Source organism: Pristiophorus japonicus, chromosome 6, assembly GCF_044704955.1.
Source record: "Pristiophorus japonicus isolate sPriJap1 chromosome 6, sPriJap1.hap1, whole genome shotgun sequence".
NCBI lineage: Eukaryota > Metazoa > Chordata > Chondrichthyes > Pristiophoridae > Pristiophorus > Pristiophorus japonicus.
Window position 1 is genome coordinate 163,730,702 of NC_091982.1, and position 11,502 is coordinate 163,742,203.

Here is an 11,502-nt window from a genome sequence, read left to right on the forward strand (position 1 = left end):
CATTGAAACCAGGCTGGGACCAGTGTCCTGTCGAATCGAATAACGAGGCCTGTAGATAGGGTTTAAACTAAAAAAGCGGGGAGGGGTCCGGTGAGGGGAAATTTAGAAATCTAAAGAGAAAAATGAAGGCAATGGAGCAGTGTAGTGATTTGGGTAAAGATAAGCAGAGTGTGATAAGTAGGGACAGCATCAGCAAATAAGGTGAAAGCAGGGAATAATGGTAAAAATTTCAAATTAAAGGATCTTTATCTGAATGCACGAAGCATTTGTAACAAGATAGATGAATTTGTGGCACAAATAGAGATAATTGGCTTTGATCTAATGGCCATTACAGAGATGTGTCTGCAATGTGACATGCTGGGAATTAATCATTGATGTTTTGAAAAGAGAGGCAGAATGGCAAAGGAGGGGGTGGGAGGGGAGAGGTAGCCCTGATAATAAAGGATGACATAAGGACAGAAGTGAGAACAGACTTTGGTTCTGAAGATCAGGAATTAGAGTCAGTATATGTGGAGATAAGAAATAGCAAGGGGTAGAAAATACTGGTGGGAGTATCTTATAGGCCCTAATAGAGTAACTATATCATTGGACAGAGTACTACTCAACAAATAATTGGTGTTTGTAACAAAGGTAATATAATAATTATGGGGATATTTCTATAGACTGGGCAAATCAAATTGGCAAAGGTAGTCTGGAGGATGAGTTCATGGAATGCATTTGTGACAGCTTCCTAGAATAATAAATCATGGAACCAAGCAGGCAACAGGCTATTTTAGATCCTGTATTGTGTAATGAGACAGGGTTAATTAGTAATCCTACAGTAAAGGATCCTTTGAGGAAGAGTGGTCATAATATGATAGAATTTTAAATTGAATTTGAGAATGAAATATTTCAGTATGAAGCAAGAGTCTTAGAGACAAAAATTAGGGTGTGCCCCATTGGGGAGCGATAACACTCGTGAGGCATGAGACTTTGCGCCAGGCGCAGAAGTCTCACCTCTCGCGAGAAATTGGGGTTACAGCCCCTGAAAGAAAGTGGAGCACTAAATCAAGTGCACAGCTCGGGAGCGGGACGTATGGCTCAGCAGCACTACGCATTGGGCCGCATAGCGCTGCCGCGTAGGACGGGCTCTTCCCTGAATTAAAGGGAAGGGCCAAAGCTGCATACTCTACAGATTTTAAACACACATATGTGGACCACCGGCGAGCGAGCGTGATGCACGATCAACCTGGCATTCAAGCAGAGTGCTGGGCTGAATGATCGCGGCACGAACTACGCATCCAATACTGCAGTGGTGAGTTAAAAAAAAGCCGACATTATTTTGGAGAGAAGCCGTTCACTCCCCCTTTAACTTTTGGCCTGCTAATGACCGGCCACCCAGTAAGTGTCCCCTGAAGCAATCGCTGTCATTGCCCAGTGCAGCTTCAGGGAGCGATACCCAATGTAAGGTCCAGGGCACTAACGGGGCGCTGCACGCGGCGATGATGTCACGATCTCTGGGCACAGGTGATTGGGGCATAACACCGTAGCGCCACTGCTAAATTCCTGCCGAACTTAGTGGGAATCGTTAGCCGCACCTGGTTGCTAACGGGATGTGCAAATTGTTATATATGTAAACTTGTATATACTCTGTATAGCCACCAGAGGGCTCATCCCCTGGAGTCCCAAGGGATCACATAATCCCTTGGGAGCACAGGTATTTAAAGAGGCCTCACAGGTTGGAGAGGCACTCTGGAGACCTGCAATAAAAGACTAAGGTCACACTTTACTTTGAGCTCAGTGTTCAGTCTGACTCTTTCTCCATACATAACACAAATGACCTGAATTTTTCCCCCTAAAAACAATTTGTAAAAGCTTCTACAAGTGTGTGAAAAGGATATAGTAGCAAAAGTAAGCATTGGTCCCTTAAAGACTGAGACAGGCGAAATTAAACAAATATTTTGGCAGAGAATTAAACAAATATTTTGGATCTGTCTTCACAGTAGAAGACACAAAAAGCATACCAAAAATAATGAGGCAGCAAGGGGCTAATAAGAGTGAGGAACTTAAAGTAATTAATATCAGCAGAGAAAAAGTACTTGAGAAACTAATGTGACTAAAAGCTAAACAAATCCGTTGAAGCTGATGGTCTACACCCTTGGGATCTAAAAGAGGTGGCTGCAGAGGTGGCATGCATTGGTTGCGACCTTCCAAAATTCCTTAGATTCTAGAATGGTCCCAGCGGATTGGAAGATAGAAAATGTAACCCCGCTAGTCAAGAAAGGAGGGAGAGAGAAAACAGGCAACGACAAGCCAGTTAGCCTAACATCAGTCATCAAGAAAATTCTGCAATCCATTATTGAGGAAGTGATAATAGGGCACTTAGAAAATCATAGTATGATTAGGCAGAATCAATATGGTTTTATGAAAGGGAAATCATGTTTAATAAATTTATTGGAGTTTTTTGAGGATGTAACTAATAGTGTAGATAAAGGAAAACCAGTGGATGCAGTATAATTAGATTTCCAAAAGGCATTTGATAAGGTGCCACATAAAAGGTTGCTGTGCAAGATAAGGGCTCATAGGGTTGGGAGTAAAATATTAACATGGCTCAAGGAGTGGTTAATGGTCAGAAAACAGAGAGTAGGGATAAAGAGGTCATAAGAACATAAGAAATAGGTGGAGGAGTAGGCCATTTGGCCTCTCGAGAATGCTCTGCCATTCAATAAGGTCATTTTTGGGTTGGCAGGCTGTAACAAGTGGGGTGCTCCAATGATCAATGCTTGGCCTCGGCTATTTACAATCTATATTAATCACTTTGATTAAAAAGTCCCAGTGCAATGTATCCAAGTTTGCTGATGATACAAAGATAGGTGGGAAAGTAAGCCGCGAGGAGGACACCAAGAACCTGCAATGGGATATAGACAGGTTCAGTGAGTGGGCAATAAGTTGGCAGATAATGTATAATGTGGGGAAATGTGAGGTTATTCACTTTGGCAGGAAGAATAGAAAAACAGAATATTTTTTAAATAGTGAGAAACGTTAAATGTTGGTGCTCAGAAAGATTTAGGTGCCCTCATACAGGGAACACAAAAAGTTAGCATGCAGGTACAGCGAGCAATTAGGAAGGCAAATGGCATGTTGGCCTTTATTGCAAGGGGGTTGGAGTACAAGAGTAAGGAAGTCTTGCTACAATTGTACAGGTCTTTGGTCTGACTACACCTGGAGGACTGTGTATAGTTTTGGACTCCCTATCTGAGAAAGGATATACATACCTTCGAGGTGGTGTAACAAAGGTTCACTAAATTGATCCCTGGGATGAGAGGGTTGTCCTATGATGAGGAATTGAGTAGAGTAGGCTGATACTCTCTGGAGTTTAGAAGAATGAGAGGTGGTCTCATTGAAGCATATAACATTCTGAGGGGGATTGACAGGGTAGATGCTGAGTGGTTGTTTCCCCTGGCTGGAGAGTCTAGAACTAGGGGGCATTGTCTCGGGATAAGAGGTCGGCCATGTAAGACAGAGATGAGGAGGAATTTCTTCACTCAGAGGGTTGTGAATCTTTGGAATTCTCTACCAAAAAGGGTTGTGGATGCTGAGTCATTGAGTATATTCAAGGCTGAAATAGATAGATTTTTGGACTCTAGGGGATTCAAGGGATATGGGGATTGGGCAGAAAAGTGGAGTTAAGATTGAAGATCAGCCAGGATCTTATTGAATGGCGGAAAGGGTCGAAGGGCCAAATGGCCTACTCCTGCTCCTTATGTTCTTATACAGATCAGCCATGATCTAATTGAATGGTGGAACAGGCTCAAAGGGTTATATGGTCGTCTCCTGTCCCTATGTTCCTATGTACATACTGCAGCCACAGTATGTCAATGATGGAGGGAGTAGATATTGAGTGCAGTGTATGGGCGTCGCTGGCAAGGCCAGAATTTATTGCCCATCCCTTCTTGCCCTTGAGAAGGTGGTGGTGAGCCACCTTCTTGAACTGCTGCGGACCATGTGGGGAACGTACTCAGTGCTGTTAGGGAGGGAGTTTCAAGATTTTAACCCAGCGACTATGAAGGAACACTGATATATTTTGAAGTCATGATGGTGTGTGACTTGATGGGGAAATTAGAGGTGAATGTGTTCCCATACGCCTGCTGTCCTTCTCCTTCAAGCTGATAGAGGTCGTGGGTTTGCAAGTACTGTCGAAGAGGTCTTGGCAAGTTGCTGCAGTGCATCCTGTAGATGGTACACATTACTGCAGCCACAGTCTACCGGTGGTGGTGGGAGTGAATGTTTAAGGTGATGGATAGGATGGCAATCAAGCGGCCTACTTTGTCCTGGATGGTGTTGAGCTTCTTGAGTATTGTTGGAGCTTCACTCATCCAGGTAAGTGGAGATTATTCCATCACATTCTTGACTTGTGCCTTGTAGATAGTGGAAAGGCTTTGGGGAGTCAGGAGATGAGACACTTGCCACAATATACCCAATAAGCCTCTGACCTGCTCCTGTAGTCACAGTATTTATATGGCTATCCCAGTTAAGTTTCTGGTCAATGGTGACCCCAGGATGTTGATGTTAATGCTGTTGAATGTCAAGGGTGGGGTCGGCTGGTAGTGGTGGTTAGATACTCTCTTGTTGGAAATAGTCATTGGCTGGCACTTGTGTGGCATGAATGTTACTTGCCACTTATTAGCTCAAGCCTGATTGTCACCTTGGTCTTGCTGCATATGGTCACGGACTGATCCATTATTTGGTGAGTTGCGAATGGAGCTGAACACTGCAATCATCAGCGAACATTCCCATTTCTGACCTTATGATGGAGGGAAGGTCATTGATGAAGCAGCTTAAGATGGTTGGGCCTAGGACACTGACCTAATGAACTCCTGCAGCAATGTCTTGGGGCTGATTGGCTTCCAACAACCACAACCTTCTAGGTTTGTGCGAGGTATGACTCTAGTCATCGGAGAGTTTTTCCCCTGATTCTCATTGACTTCTTATGGCATGAATGTTATTGAGCTGCTGAAGTGTTGTGGCTGCAGTCAATCATGTGAGTGTTGAGTATTCCATCAAACTCCTTACTTCAGCCTTTTTTATGGTAGATAGGCCTTGAGGGATCAGACAACTCATCTATAACACACAGGCTTGAATGTTTTGGGCAGCAATGTGATGCTGAAATTGTTGAATGTGTTAGAGCTGATGAAATGTCCATATCTGAGGACAATAATGTTGAAGATTTAAAGGATATGCCTGCAATTCCATGCCCATAAAAATTTAAACATTTGTCTGTTTGGCTAAATTGAGACATTACTTGGCATGACATTCTGCACTGGAAGCATTTTGAGTGTTATACAAGCTAGAGGACACAGTTCATATGGTGTCTCTAGCTAAAAGGCAAGTGTTAATTTACGAAATGTTTAAAAAAAAATGATTAACTGTTAAATATTGTGTGGTGTTGCCAGATATGATTAATCTGCTTTTATAGGCCCTTTTTCATGAATTGCTAGATGGAAAAAGACCACGGTCCATCTAGTTTATTCTCCTGGTAGTCGCATGATACAATGACAATCGAGTTGTTGAGTAATCATGGCAGCCAATCATAATCAATTAGTCAGTAACAGATCCGGGCAGAAGACGAGGAAACCACCCGTGGTAAAAAGCTATGGGAAACATTGATCCAAAGTTACCTGCTCCTACCAAGCTTGCTACACTTAGCACATGTCATGTCCAAATACTGTGAGCGTGAAATTCACCACGAATTAGTTCCATTTTTTGGAGCTAAGAAGTTTTTTTTGGAGCTAAATGAATTGAGGGCCATTTTGCTAGTTTTGCCAGTGGTCTAACACCGTCCTTAAAAAAAAAAAAATAAGGGGCGATTTTTTTCAGTAACGATTTTGTGACATCACTCGGGGTCAAACCCACCGATAACGCCATTTTTTGTGAGTTTTGCCAATTAAGGATATTTTTAAGGACAGTGCTAAATACCGTTTTTAAAAAGCTTGACTTACCTGGTGGAGTCAGATGAAAAGCCGCACTAATGGCACCATCTTGGGTTCTCTTCAACATAAATCCACTCACTGGCTCGTTTACATTGGGCGCGCGAAAGCTAACTCACGTCCTCACACTCCAAATTAGCTGGTATTTTTTTTTAATTGCCACTTTGAAGAAAATAATTTATTTATTTTATGGGAAACTATTTTTACTTCTCCACTATTTCGACGCATCAAATATCCTCTTTTAAAACACTGGGCTCTTCCAAAAAGAACAGGTACAACTGTGAAATAAGAACGTTAGTAGAGATGCAATCTTTGCAGGTTGGGTGTTAAAACGGGTATTTTCTGAAAAGTTTTTAAAAGTTGTAAAATGTCAACGCCGCCATCTTGGAAAACAGAGCTGAGTGAAAGCTTTTGGAGGGAAGGCAGTGTTTACAGATTGAGCTTTTTCTGAGTTTATAAATCATTTTTAAGGACGTTTTAGGACATTTAAAGAATGGGGGCTATTCTATCTTTGCCATATGTGGAGCGTGCTTAAGCTGTCCTGTCTCATCATCGAAAAAGGCTAATTCAGCAGCATTACCTGCATAATCAAAGAGCTCACAGAATGGGGAGGAGGCTTTACCCTGAATGAGATTACAGGGAGAGGCGCTCATACCTGCACCTGACTGAGGCCCAGTGTGTCAGGAGTCTGGGCTTTCAAAAAGAGGTGATCACAGAAATATGGCAGCTCATAAAGGCGGACATACAGCCTAAAAGCGGGAGGACTTCACTGCCCATCGAGGTGAAGGTAACTGCGGCACTTTTCTTCTATGCCTCCGGCTCCTTTCAGGCATCATTTGGGGATATATGCTGCATGTCGCAGCATGCTACACATAGCTGCATTCCCCAAGTGACTGCTGCCCTGTATGCATGCAGGATGGAGTTTATAAACTGCCCAATGACAAGGGAGATACAACACGAGAGGGCTTTAGGCTTTTCTAGAATTGCTGGTTTCCCTAAGGTGCAGGCTGCCATTGAATGTACACACATCACCCTGTGGGCACCTTTGGACGATCAGAAGCATTACTGAAACACAATGTGGATTCCACTCGCTCAACGTGATGATCGTCTGTGACCATATGCAGCGTAACATAGCAGTAGATGTTAAATATTCAGGGAGCACCAAGGATGCTTTGATCCTCCGACAGAGCAGTGTGTCACAGATGTTTCAGCAACAGTCAGAAGGATAGAGCTGGATGCTGGGGGGGCAAAACTTATGGGCTCACCACCTGGCTCATGACCCCCATCCGGAACTCTCAGATAGAACCCAAGCATCGCTATAACGACAGCCACCTTGCCACTCGAGACATCATGGAGAAGACAACTGGACTGCTGAAGCAGCGTTTCCGATGCCAGGACCACCCTGTAGGCTACTTGCAATACTCCCCAGGTTGGTAAGTTCATTGTGGTGTGCTGCATGCTACACAACTTAGCCATCATGAGGGAACAGTTATTCCCACTGGAGGTCATTGCAGAACCAGCTCAGGCAACACGAGGGGTGGCGGGATGGTGTGGGGAGGAGGAGGCTTACGACAAGAGTGAGGACGAGGACGAGGATGAAGAACCATCAAAACCTGCAGGAAGACGGGGGAGGAGGCCTCGTGCACCTTACGCCATTGCATCAGCGTTGCGTTGCATCTTATATTTCACCGCTTTGTATGAAGGCTGAACGGCACGTTTGATCATTGTGCATCTCCACCATGTGACTATTTCCAATTCTGTGAATGAAATGAGACACTACCTAAGTTTGGTTTGGTTGAAAAAATAATTTGCAGTTTATTAAATATTTTGAACACTTGGCACTTAACTTTAATAAAAAAATGTATATTAAACTTTAAACTTTTCAATCAATATCATTTAAATAACAATAAAAGAACAAAAGAACAGTAAAACTACAACAACAACAACAACAATAACATCAGCAAACAAACTTCAGCTCCAGCCATCTCTCCCCTCCCACCCCTTATTTAAACTCAGTCCCGCCCCCGCCCGCCCTTCTTGCCCTTGACCTTATCCCTATTCAAGGTGACCCTGAGGTTTGTGATAGCGTCTCGGTTAGGGCGCTGCGCTTGTTGGGGGACAGACCCAGGAGACGGCAATGGAAGCCTTTGAAAACCTGTGGCTGCGGAAGGCCCGGCTCGGGACTCCTCAGCCTGTAGATCAACCTGCACACTGACACTGACACTGAGTGTTGAGGTTGGCCTGGGGATTAGCGTGGGAATGATATCACTTGATGCCATCAATTGCCACTGGGCAATGACAGACTGGGTGTGCTCCCGCATTGCAGCAGCTATCTCCATCAGCCCTCCCTAATCTGTGCAGATATTTCTGTCATTTCTTCCGACATGCCATCCCTAATGTCAGCAGAGTTTGCTGCCATTCCCTCCAGACAGTGCTGCTATTTCTCCCTTGATCCCGCCCATGGCCTCCAGGAACGATCTGGTAAGCTCAATGCTCTCCCCACTCCTTCCCTTGAGCTCTAACACCTTCCGTGTAGCCTCCATTACAGGAGAGCACTGTTCAGGTCTCCTCCTCCTCCTCACCCGTGCAGACGTGTCTGCTGCTGCTATGCTGGGTGTGCTTTACTGCAACCCACTGGGACCTGCCGCGATCTCGGAGGATGTACAACCATGAAATGTCCCCTCATGCATACAGCTGTCGAAAGTGCTTGGCATATGCATGTTGTGCAGCACCTCCAATTGCAATGTCACCGTTTCATCCCCAAAATCCTCCTCCACCAACCCCAACCCCAACCCCCTCCCCTGCCCGAATAAATATATTCTCGTTTTCCTGCTCCTCCTCATTCTCCTCTTCGAACTGATTGGCTGACTCTATAACTTCTTCGGTATAGCTGAATTCGGCAAGCTCATCCAATTCTGGTAGGGTCAGAGTGGCGGGGCCTTCTGCTTCATTATTGGATGTCTGTGCAACATCTGCAATATATAACCGAACAGATGAACGATTAGCAACAGGGGAGGGGGCATGGTGACATGAATAGGCTCACATAGCGCAGGCTCATTTGAAGGACCATGATGAATGTTAGTACATCACATAAACCGAAGCATAGCCAACGGACAGTACATCGCATAAACCGAAGAGTAGCAGTAATTAACATTGAGCCAAGCCAGACTGTGGATTTTGCAGGACTTACTCTCTCTCTGTAACCTCGGCCCAGCTTCTGCATGGGTGGTCGATCTTCTGGCAGTACCAATAATACCTGCGACCCTCATTTCCAGGGGTGGTAGTGGCTGCAGTCTTGCCGGACCTCCACCAGTTTTCATCCGCTCTCAGCAAAGGTGGCAACAGAAATTTTTATGAGAGGGGCCTTCTGCTGTCATGGCACACATAGATAATCACATTAATAATTCACATAACTGTAATGTATAAATAAAAACATTACTTACTCTAACTACTTGGCAAAATCCTGCCACTTCGTCCGGCACTGCTTGCCGGCCCTCTGGATGGACCCCATTGCCGAAACTTGCTCTGCAAAATGCTCCCAAGCTTGAGCCATTGCTGCAATGTTCAGTTTACTAGCACCCTTCTTGTCAATCTGTTGCCATCCACTCTCGACTGTGGCTACCAGGGCATCATTGGCATTTTGGGTGAACTTCCTGGCCCTTTTTCTTTCCAATTCACTATCCATTTTTCATTTTTGAGCTCCTGTGTGGAAGTACTCAGAAATCTCCTGCAAGTTACAGTGGTCTTTAAAAATGGTTGATGCAGACCAGGAAGTGTACTGCGCATGCAGGGGCACACCCATCACATGGAAAATGAGCGTTTTTTTTCTTCTATTTTTTGCGCATGCGAAGAACGGGCGTTCTTTTTATAGTGCAAATTTTAGGCTCCATCCTTAAAAACGGAGGTATTTTGGCACTACGCCAAAATTTAAAAAACTTTTGCCGAAATGTAGTCCTTTTTTTTTGCAACTATTTCAGCATTAAAAAAATCGGCCATTACTCGGAAATAGCGCCAAAAAATGGAGCTTTCAATGTGGAATTTCTAGCCCTGAATCCCAAAATATTATTTTAAAAGATTTAATTATTGTTTTTGATGATTTGTTGTGCATTAATGTGTATATTGTTATGATGCAAATGACATAAATATACTTTAATAATACAGTGTGTAACCATTTTTGCAGTACTGTAATTCCAATCCAGTTTGAATTACATTGTTAGCTTTTTGCAGAAATTGATGCAACATCTAAAATGGATAAAATAATATAACGGTTAAAATTACTTGGCTAAATCATTATATATTTAACTGTTTTTCACTATGAGCAGAAATGTGGCCAATTCTCATCAAATATGATATTTATCTAATTCATGGACATAGTGTTCTCATTGGTTCTCACAGTTTATGTGATACTTGGGTTTGACAACAACACCAAAACAATGTTTATGTAGAATCTTTAATGTAGTAAAAACATCACAAGGCTCTTCACAGGAGCATTATCAGACAACATTTGACACCAAACCACACAAAGAGATTTTAGGGCAAGTGAAAGAGCTCGGCTTTGAAGAATAACTTTAAGAAGGAGAGAAAGGCAGAGAGTTTTATGGAGGAAATTTCAGAGCTTAGAGCCGAGGCATGTGAAGGCAAAGCCGCCAATGGTGCAGTGATGAAAATCGAGTATGCACAAAAGGCCAGAATTGGAGGAGTGCAGAGATCTCGGAGAGTTGTCGGGGTGGAGGAGGTTTCAGAGATAGGGAGGGGCGAGATTAGGAAGGGCTTTGAAGCCAAGGATGAGAATTTTAAAATCGAAGTGTTACCAGACCAAGAACCAATGTAGGTTAGTGAGCACAGGTGATGACTTTATATTGTCTGCACTTAGGACAGGAGGTTCCACTTTGGGCGCAATTGACGATCCGGGTACAAATTGCATTCGTTTTGCGAATTGAATTTTTTGTTCAAGTTTTTGCTCAAACTTATTTACATATCGCCAAATGTAAAATCTTCCATGAACCAACGCAATCGGGTAGCGTTTTAGAATGCATTTGTTTTAAAATATACATTTAAAAAATATTCCTTGATTATTTTTAAGAGTGGTAAACTGGTATAGTTTAATTAATATAGTTGAAAATAGGTTTATCACCAAAAATAACCATTTTTAATCAGAGCATCTCGTCCACCATCACTGAGTAACCCGATTTTAAATAACTGAAAATGATATAAAAAAAACTATACAGAGCCATTTGCTAGTTACATTGGTATAGTCAGCTTCTTAGTAAATGTAAAAAAATTGACAGTTTTTAAAAGGTGTCTATATGGTGCCCTTCGCCTAAAAAAAAAAGCTTACATTTAAGAGCCTCTTCGCAGGCCCACAAATGGTGCAATTAGTGGAAACTCGCCATAGTGATTGGTTAGTTTTGGGGCCAGTTTTGTGGACAGGGTCAGCTTCTAGCATGATGATTTCTAAACTAGCTCAAAAGATCGCGGAAATACAATTTGTGCTCGATGTAATTTGCGCTTGAAATTCCTCAATCCTTTGCCGCTG